Consider the following 10,219-nt stretch of genomic DNA (forward strand, 5'->3'; position numbering starts at 1 on the left):
CAGATTTATGGCAGTGCAAACAGTGCAGTGCCTGTTGGTGCTATGAAAGAGTACAACCTGTGAGTGTTTGCACGTGGACCAAATATCCAGAGAATGAGAGAGACATGCAGAAAATCCTGAACTACATTTTGCTGCAGAGAGTGTGTCCAGTTCAAAGTCCTCATATCTATAGTAATAAGAAAAAATGTGTGTGTGTTTGCTGACTGTAAATGGCTCACTGTGTCACGCAGTGTCCTTCTCCATGTGACATCAACCTCTCACTGTACCGGTTACCATGGCAACGGTCTGGCCACACCAAAGTGACCCGACTGCTGTTGCGTGTGAGGATTTGCACTGAAAGTGGCTACATTGAAAAAGACTGAAACAAACACATTTATCACATTATTTTTATTTATTTATTTATTTGGAAAATTGGATTCTTAGCACTGTGATTCAAATGTAATGATGTTTTGAGCTATATGCTAACATCAGCATGTAACAGTCTCACAACAGCAGTTGATGATGCTGATGTTTGGCAGATGTATTATTTACTATGTTCAAGATATTAGTCTAGTATGTTATCATGATAACATTTGCTAATTAGCATTAAACACAAAGAGGCTGATGGGAATGTTTGATGATTCAGGTATGTCATAAAGGAGGGATATGTGCTTAAAATTCATCATGATACAGTTCCTGTGCGTTCCCTGTAGATCTGTACAAATCTGAGCCCAAATGATCACTGAATACATAAATATGCCAGTTTACTCATGTAAGTGTGTGCTAATGACATTATGGACATCACACGTGAGAAGAGCCACTGCTATTGATCAGACGCCTGTAAGCCTTTGATCAATTCATTAACCAGTCCTCTCTCAGTCCTCAGCATCACCCTGCACACAGCTAAGTGATTCTTAATTATGTGCCTGCAGTGCACTAGTACTGAAGCAGTTTACGTTTTGCGTAATTTTTAGTCGGTTTCAGATTTGATGATGCGTGTGTATTGCACGGAATTTTCAGAGTAAGAGTTGATGACATCACGCTCACTCTAACTGCCATCCCTGAAAATTTACCTAAAAAAAAATCAGACAAACTCTTTTAAATCCCACAATTTCAAACCTTCATTGACAATTCTTATATAAAAAAATGTCGAGATTTTTGTCTGTATCGCGCAGTTTTGGTTTCATTCTGATATCTTTTGTGGTTTTTGAGGAAATCCCCCCAAAGTGCAGAGAGGGCTGTCCAAAGCTCCCATAGACTCCCATGTTAAACTGAGCTCTGCAGCTCTTCCCCTCAACAGAGTTTAAACTGCGATAAAACCTCAACTGTAAACTGTAGATGCACATAAAAGATATCAATCTCTTTATTGAAGCCTTGGGACGGCCGTGGTGAGATGATCTTTTCAATAGGACTTGTAGTTTTCCCTCTGTGATCCAATTTTCATCTTAAAAGCTGTTGTCTGCCTGGGGAGACAGAGGGGATTGTGTGTGCATGTTTCCCCCCCTACCCCTGGTGGCCACAGTCGCCATAGCAACCAGTGTCTCAGTAGGTGTGACTGATGGTTACTGGGCAGGAATAGGCAAAGCTGATTCTGATTGGCTAATTAGACTGATTAACTGTTAGCCTTTTAACTCAGGTATGAGAGTAACTCCAAGGTAAATCAAAATCGATATTTGCGTGTACTTGTGTGCGTGTTGATGTGTGGGTCTTTGCGTGTGTGTACATGTCTTTCTATTGTGTTAAATTTTAGCAGTTCATAACAGTACGCACACACATATGTTGACAGACACACAAACACCATGTCCACCTTATGGATATTAACTGTATAGGTGTCTCAACCTGGTAACACAAGCTTTTTGAAAGTTCTGTTAGACAGTTCAATAAACACGTGCACATTGAAAGACACACACAAGTGCAATTGCTGCCAAAACTTTCACACAACTGACTGTAATTGGCTAATCAGACTGATTAACTCAGGGCATTTTTTACTGTTGTCCGTGTTGTTCTGTTCTAGCAGGAGAAATCACAGTAGCTTTATTGCAGATCAACTTCTTTGATGACATGTACAGTATATGTGTGTATACATGTTTTGCTATGGTTGTGGGGTCACTTAGGCAAGTCCTCGCAGTTTCAAAGAGCTTTTTGAGGGATACCTGCAGTGAGTGAGGTCAAAGTAATGTTTGTGATGGATACGCACCGAGCAGCAGGCGCATTCAAAATTTCTTCAGGAATTTTCTAGTTAGCAAATACTCTCCAGGCAAACACAACTCACAAACTGCATGTGTGTGTATGGCAGTTAAGCGTATGCATGTGCATTTGTGCCGGCAGCAGCAATGTGTGTGTGTGTGTGTGTGTGTGTCTGTGTAGGTGACTGTGTTTGTATATGTGTGTGTTTAAATAGAGGTGGCAGGCTACATGGTGGGCTGGCTGGCAGCATCGTGACCCGGTGGCCCCCGGAGGGGAAAGAGCTGACAGAGTAAACTCTCTCCCTCCTCCCAGACACACTCACGCTCCTAAAATACAGCTCAATAAACAAAAAATACAAAATATAAAATAAGATATAAAAATGTGTGCATTTCTCTTCTCTCTGCCGCTCTGTGAACTTGTTATTCAATCAGGAGAATGTGCTTTCAATTCAGTTTATTTTCAATTTAAAAGGGATTTTTCTGCTAAAAATACCCCCCTTGTGATTTTTCTACTAAGTTGGATGTGACAGGATTGCCAGGGCAAAAAAGCACATAGGAATTTGCAGAGAATACACTTCCTGAGTTAGCTAAAGAGACATGGCAAAACCCTTCATCTAGGAAAAAAAAAACCCATCTATAAATACCCAGAAGAAGAGACATCTTCAGTGCAGCGTGCTGATTTAGGGTGTGCTGGTTTTTCGCCGCGCTTCGCCGGCCGCTTAAGCCACAGCAATGGGATTTTTCGGACAGGAATTAGAATGATTTTCATCCACAGGGGACACTGGGATTTTTTTTATTTTTTTCAAATAATCCAGCCATGTTTTTTCATTCACTCGTTTTTTTTTTGTTTGGTTCTTTTTTTTCATAGGTGAAGGTGGAGGGTGAGTTAAAAGAAATGTTACAGCGATGGAAAAGAAAAAAAATCCTCATCATCTCCTCAGCCCCTCCCCTGCTGATTCTCCCTCTATTTTTTCCCCCCACTCAATCATGCTCGCCCCCTACCTTTTCCCCTTAGACGAGAACCCCAGATAACCCTGCATCACCACATCAAAGAGAAGATGAGAGGAAGATGGATAGAAGGGGAGAGAGGAGGTGGAGTGGGAGAATCTCAGGGAGGCGGATCAACAAAGACAGAGGTCAGGGAAAGAAAGGAGGAGGAGGAGGATGAAGAATAAAAGAAAAAAGAGGCAGCACAAGTGGAATAGAAGTGTTGAAAAAGATGTGAACATCTGAGCTGGATTGAGATATAACAGAGCAATAGTGTATCGCTCTCTATTTATATCCCTGTGTGTCTTCCTTAATCTCTCAGTGTGTGTCTCCTTCACACACACACACACACACACACACACACAGGCACATACACACACAGGCACATACACACATACAGCTTGCATGTCCATTTTTTTTTTTCTCATACGATAACAGAGTGAACAGTTCAATTAGCCGGAGCTGTCAGGACCTTCCATTTCTGCTCTCTCCTCTCTTCAGACGATGGAGGGATGGAGGGAAGAGAATAAAGCTGCCCACGAAAAGCAGGGACATCAAAGCCCTTGTATTCAATCTGAGTTGCACTTCACCACGATGTGTGTGTCAATGTGTGTGTGTGTGTGTGTGTGTCAGTGTGTGTGTGTGTGTGTGTGTGTGTGTGTGTGTGTGTGTGTGTGTGTGTGTGCGCGTGCCTGTGCGTGGGTGGGGTGTTCATAAGATCAGTCACCAGCCACACTGACCCATGTTCCAGCAAGCAGGGCGAATGATAATTAAGCAGGAGACGAGATTTGCTGACATGTTCGCATTTTCACTCCCATGGGTTCACCCACACATGCATCCTATTTCATACTTCATAATTTATCATATTTAAAGCTCCTTTTTTATTTATATACTTTGACCTGCTCGTTTTCCTTGGTAAATGTTAATCTTATGTATGGTTTAAGATGTAAAGATATGGACGTTCGTTTTTTTACTGTCCTGTACTTCGTGCTTGGAGCAGGTGCAGGGATAACAGCTAGAGGACAGAGAGAGAGAGAGAGAGAGAGAGAGTGAAATAGAGATAAGTGAGAGGATGATGAGCCTGCCAACGTTGCTCCCGTGTCAGGGGAACAATACACAAGGTGAAAGGTTGGTGACCCCCGGTAAGACGACCCTCACTGGGTGTGAGGCGGAGAGTGAGACACGGAGGGATGAAGGGCAGGGCAAGAGAAAAGAGGAAGAGGAAGAAATTTATAGCACCAAAGACCAAAGCATGAAACGAGTTGAACTGGGAATAAAAGTCATTGCTAATGATGTTTTAAGTTTAAAATGTTTAATTGACTTGAGACCAAGTGTAGAAGAAATGACTTAAACCTGCGTTTCCACTTGGGGACAATTCAACAAGCTGCACCTTATGAGGCTGATAGGGTGAGCATGTTAGCACACAGTTGCTTGTTTACTTTTCCAACAGACATGGAAGCAACATTAGCGTTCATTTACCGTCATGTGTCTTTCCACCTGATGAATGTCGACTCGATTATTCACAATCCTTTAAGCTCCATTTTGGTCTCAAGCATCTCCTGAGGGAAATATCTTTAGCTGCTAAATGTTCCACTGTGTTAGTAATAATAATAATAATAATAATAAAAGTTAAACTGAGATAGATTTTTTTTTTCACTAGTTTTCTTATCATGACAAATTTTTCATAATCTTTTTTCTTTTTCTGACATTAATGAGCTTCCATATGCAGATAAGCATGAATGAAGCAAACCAGTAAAGTCATGAGCCATAAAACCAAAACAAAAAACTCATTGAGCTGAAGGAGAGTCAGGAGATAACTCTCTCACTGCTTCTGTTTCTCTCTAACTCTAATTTCTTTATTAAACACATCTGATCAATTGATAACAAGAAAATATTCATTAAAGCTACTTAATTTAGACTCATGACAGTAGTGACAAAACTTACTTGAACAGATGATTTATATAATACTTTGGCAGTTATTATTATTTTTATTATTATTATTATTATTATAATCTCTATAAAGATGGCTGCCATTACAAAGGTTAAAAACCTCAGATTTTTATCAAACCTTTCTTTGGGATTCCCAAGGTCAACCTTGAATATAAAGTTACAAATAGCTTTTTTGCCATTTCTATTTTCTAGATACTTAAAAATAAGACACATTTATTTTTCACAAAATTTTGGCAAATAAAACGATCCCCCTCAGCCCCCACTCTCCTGACCCACGTACTCACATAGGGACTTACAAAACAATCGTAGCCTGCAGTCTGTTACAAACACCAAAGTTTTGGATCTGACCCAAAACAGAAAATTTACCTGCATCCAATGAGCAAAAAGAGACCTGCTCTGTCCCAGGGACGGTCAGACCTGGTTTGGAAACAGACCCGAGATTAATTAGACCCACAACAAAGGCACCAGCATGATTCTCTGCCAATAAACAAGCAGCTGTGGACAACACAAACCTGACACCCAGAGAAATAGAAGACGACCATCGTCTACCCAGTTACGCTGAATATAATTTGGACACAGTCTGAATCTATGCTCCTACAAACTGAGTGAACCCATTGATACCTTTTCTCCACACATGACACAAGAACTCTCTGTTATTGAAAAGAGGCGGCAAAACCTTTAGTGAGTTCAAATAAGTCATAAAATATTAGTGAAAATTTATCCTAACTGCCTTTTACAGCATATAAAGTTCTTCTATTAACAACAAGCTAAGTGCCTCGAAGACATTTGGGTCACGGGAGTGCCGGCCAAAATAAGACAGAGGGGAATGAAAGATACTGGAAATACTAGAGCAACTTGAAAACTCACCCACACAATAATTATAGGTTTGAGGATACCCCTGACCTTTTAAATATAAATTATAGCCCTAATGCAGCATGTGCGACCAAGAATTAAACAAAATGTCTTCATCTCGGATGATTCTCTTCTTCTCTCTGGTTGAAAACCCCCACGTATTCACACAAGACTGGAACCAAAACTCAAGTGCACTGGCAGCCGTATCCGTTCCACCAGTCTGTCCAAGATCTCTCTCCTTTCTGAAAACATCCAGTGAGTAGCCCAGTTTGTGTACGATTTGGTCATGGGAAGGACCACAGAGCAAGAAAAACTCAGACACAGACACCAACAATGTGTGCAGCTATTGTCACACTCCAGAGTCCAAGTCATGCACTCGGGTCTTGTCTCTGATCTAAGGCCCAGGAAAAGCCTTGTGTGTGTGTGTGTGTGTGTGTGTGTGTGTGTGTGTGTGTGTGTGTGTGTAAAGTGTAGAGTAGGTGCTGATGTGAGGGAAACAATGACAGGTTTGTTGCTTTTAGACACTTTTCCCTCCCTGTATGCCCTTGTGGTGGCGCAAAGGAGTTCTCACAGTTCATACACAACATCCGTCCTCTCATTTGTACACACACATGTTGTATATACAGACACACACACACGCACATAAACCCTCTGATCCTCGTAAACCATGTAAACCACAAGAGGAAGCTGTCATTACGCTCCCTGAGGAGCTCACAGGGTGTAATTCAAAAAGATAAGAGAACAAATGAGCTGAGAATTCATTATGTGTTTATGTTCAGTGAGTGGGCATTATGGGAAGGTTTTTTTTTTTGAACGGTAACTGTGGATGGGATAACTTCACAGGAATGGAAAATGTATTCTATCTAATGTTTTCTTATGGCTCGTTTAATCCGAAAGGCTTTTGTTTAACCCAAAATACGTGAGCATCAATGCAATTAGCGCTCGCGTCTCTTAACATATTTTGCACACGTACGTATATTTTCCGTCGTGTGCAGGAGATTTGTTATGATTTCTCGTTTCTAGGGGAGGCAAACAGCTGAATCCGAGCTGCGGTGGAAAATCAACAACACAGGCGAAAAAAAAAAAAAGGTTCAGACAGCAAACAATCCAATGTTTAGATCCATGTTTGCCCATTCGCTTTCATTTCATCCGCCTTCTCTCCAGGCCTGGGCAACATGCACTAAGTGTGGGGGTTGTACTTGGCGGTGGGATAAGTGTAAGCACAGAGGACTGGGAGTTGGGGGGTAGAAAGGGCAGATGTTGGGATTAAATGGGTGGGGTGGATTTTGAGCTGGGAGAGTTAAGCTGCACATTTAAAAGGGATTGTGGGTAGGGTGGTGGTTCAACATGTAATGACTCAAAGGAACCTCTTATTTTTTTATTATAAAGAAACATACCTGAAAATTAGAACGAGGTTTACTTTTCATGTTGTTCATTAGGAGCACTTTAGTACGCTAGTAATTTTGTCTGTCTCTTGTTTGTTCTGGGGCTCGTAGCACTCAGTGGTTTGTTGGAGCATTTCTGATGAAAACGACGACTGCGGATGAAGCAAAACTTTGAAGTCGCAAACATAACACCTGAACAATTAGTTTAAAAAAGGATAAAATTCTGACATTTATGTGATCATTTTCTGTGGGTTCATCTCTACAACCGACCTCTTTCACATCACACATCTTCATTCAATCCAATTTTGATATAAAAATATTGATTATAGCAGCTTTAAAGTGATCCTCCTACCAAAATCTATCTTTTTAGTATTAAAGACATCAACTCAGGAGGTTTAAAATGTGGATGTTGATTAAAACCAAGATAAATAAATAAAGAAGCATAAAAACATAATCCATATCTGTAATGGCATAATCCCCATTGTACTCAAACTCACAGTATATGTCAGCCAGAATATGGCAAAATACGTACACTGTCGCTACGTTAGACAGATACATTTTAGGTCAACTTTCACTTTAAAACGGCTTAAAGTTATCTTCAGTTACTGGTCAGAAAATGACAGCAATCTAGTGAGATGACGTCAATAAACTGTTGTTGTTTTTACCAATACATCCTGCTCTGGTGACTCACACAGGAAAAAACCCAATGCAAGAAGATAAGAGTCAAAACGACAAACACTGGTGAGTCCAGTGGCACTGACTGCTCCCTGTAATATTTGACATATACTGTATGTCCCCTTATCAAGAGTGATGTTGTGTATAGATACACATACATGTCAATATATGAAATTGTTCCAATTTCTAACAGGTTACATTATAATATTTACATACGTGTTGAATCTATATGTAAATGCATTTCATATATGGAAATTCAATGTCGGCAACATACATTACATTTGCATGAGAGTTGGTTCAGGCGTCACTTCCACTGCAACAATATCAGAGAATAATGTGGATGTTAGTGGATGCTTCACCTCCTGCTACAAACCAATAAGACCAAACACTATAATCTCAGAGCTTTAACACACCAAAAAGTGCAAACATTTCTAGAAGTGTGTAAGAACTTTTTTATGTGAGTGGTTTTTTTTTTCTTCTTGGGACTGGGTGTCTGTCTGCGACGTTATTGCGTGTGTGTGTGTGTGTGTGTGTGTGTGTGTGTGTGTGTGTGTGTGTGTGTGTGTGTGTGTGTGTGTGTGGTGTGTGTGTGTGTGTGTGTGTGTGTGTGTGTGTGTGCGCGAGACCCACCATCTGAAGCTGAGGAGGGGGGAACGTGAGACTGGATTGCTCAGTTTCAGTTAATCATCTCCTGATGCTAGTGTAAACACTGAATCTGATTTGAGCTAATTAGGTTTGTAGTCAGGGTAAATAGTGTAAAAGGAAACCGCTCGCACATTCAGCAAGATCTTTCCCACTCACAGCCACACTCCTCCTCTGCTGCCTGCAAAACGTATTCTTTTATTTAACCAGGAGGACAAAATGTTGAAACTAGTGCCAGGCATTTTTCCCCCTCTCTATTTCTCTGATCCAATGTTATAAAAAGGCTTTCTTTCTCCTCAAAGTCATATGTAATTTCCATAATGTTGTTTGGTTGGACCGTGGGTTTTTCCTGCTCGGGTATTTGGGTAATTTGATTTTTGAGAAAATAAGGGCACAGGAAAGGGAGAGGGAGAAGGGATGATATATATATTTAAAGAACCTTTCAATCGATTTCCTGGCTTTGGTTTTTGAGATATTTCACATTTGCGGTTATGAGTTGCCTCTCCTCTCTTTCTTCCCTCGTTCTCCCCCCTCCTCTTTTGGCATTCTCAGCACAGTCTTGAAAAGTTTTTGCCGTCCAGCATCTTGTCACTCACATCTTCCCTCTCTCCCTCTCTCATCATACTCGGTAATGTAGTCACACTGATTGCATTCTACCGCTAATCTAATTCTTCCCTCTTTCAGCCCCCCAGAGACTTGGAGTGGATTCACATCACATCCATTTCAGTGACCCCCCCCCCCTCATCCCCAAGCCACCACCCCTTCCTCATGACAGCACATACTAACTTTGGATTGAAAAGACCCATAAGCCTCGCCTGCTTTAACCACTCCGATCACATTACCGTCCTCACAAAAACAAACCCCGCTTCAGCTAACTGCTTAGATCTCATTATACATCCAAAAAAAAAAAACAAAACCAAACTGTGGACTTCAGTGATCCACATCAAAATGAAAACCAAAGGGGATCCTTCCCAGCAATTAAGATAACTTTTATTCCCAAACAGCAGATCCCCTTTATTGTATCGTTAATTTTACCACAGCAAATGTAATTAAGACGGGCTTCAAGAGTGGTGGCTATCGCTACATGGCAGTAATTTGCTCTAGATTAGCTGTCCCGTTCCCACAAGATCCATATGGCCAGATATTATACGCCTGCAAACCCACAGAAAAGGAAGACCTTTGTAGGGAATCAAGAAATATCTTTGCGCTGCGACTTCAAATCCCATGGTGCATTGCTAATCCCTGTGTTAGAATGATCAATGCTTCCCCTAGGTCGTCGGGGTCAAAGGTTGCTGACTGGACTTGTTAGGGGTCAAAGTCCCTTTGAGCTAAAGAGACAGGCGAGACAAAACAAGCATTTCTCTCCCTCTTTGAGAGAAGAAAAAAAAAAAACAGAAAAGGAAAATCAAACTGCGTCTCCAAGACATAACAAATCAATCTTTCTGCTTCTAGCAAGAGATCAAGATTGATTATCTGGATGCACACAAGCCTTCATGTTTTTCCAAGTCTGAAATAGATGGATAAAAAACATAAAATTCAATACTTTTTTGAAAAAAATGGAAA

This window comes from Seriola lalandi, unplaced genomic scaffold, assembly GCF_002814215.2.
Source record: "Seriola lalandi dorsalis isolate HSWRI2012SDOR001 ecotype SW California unplaced genomic scaffold, Sedor1 jcf7180002054764, whole genome shotgun sequence".
Classification (NCBI taxonomy): Eukaryota; Metazoa; Chordata; class Actinopteri; order Carangiformes; family Carangidae; genus Seriola; species Seriola lalandi.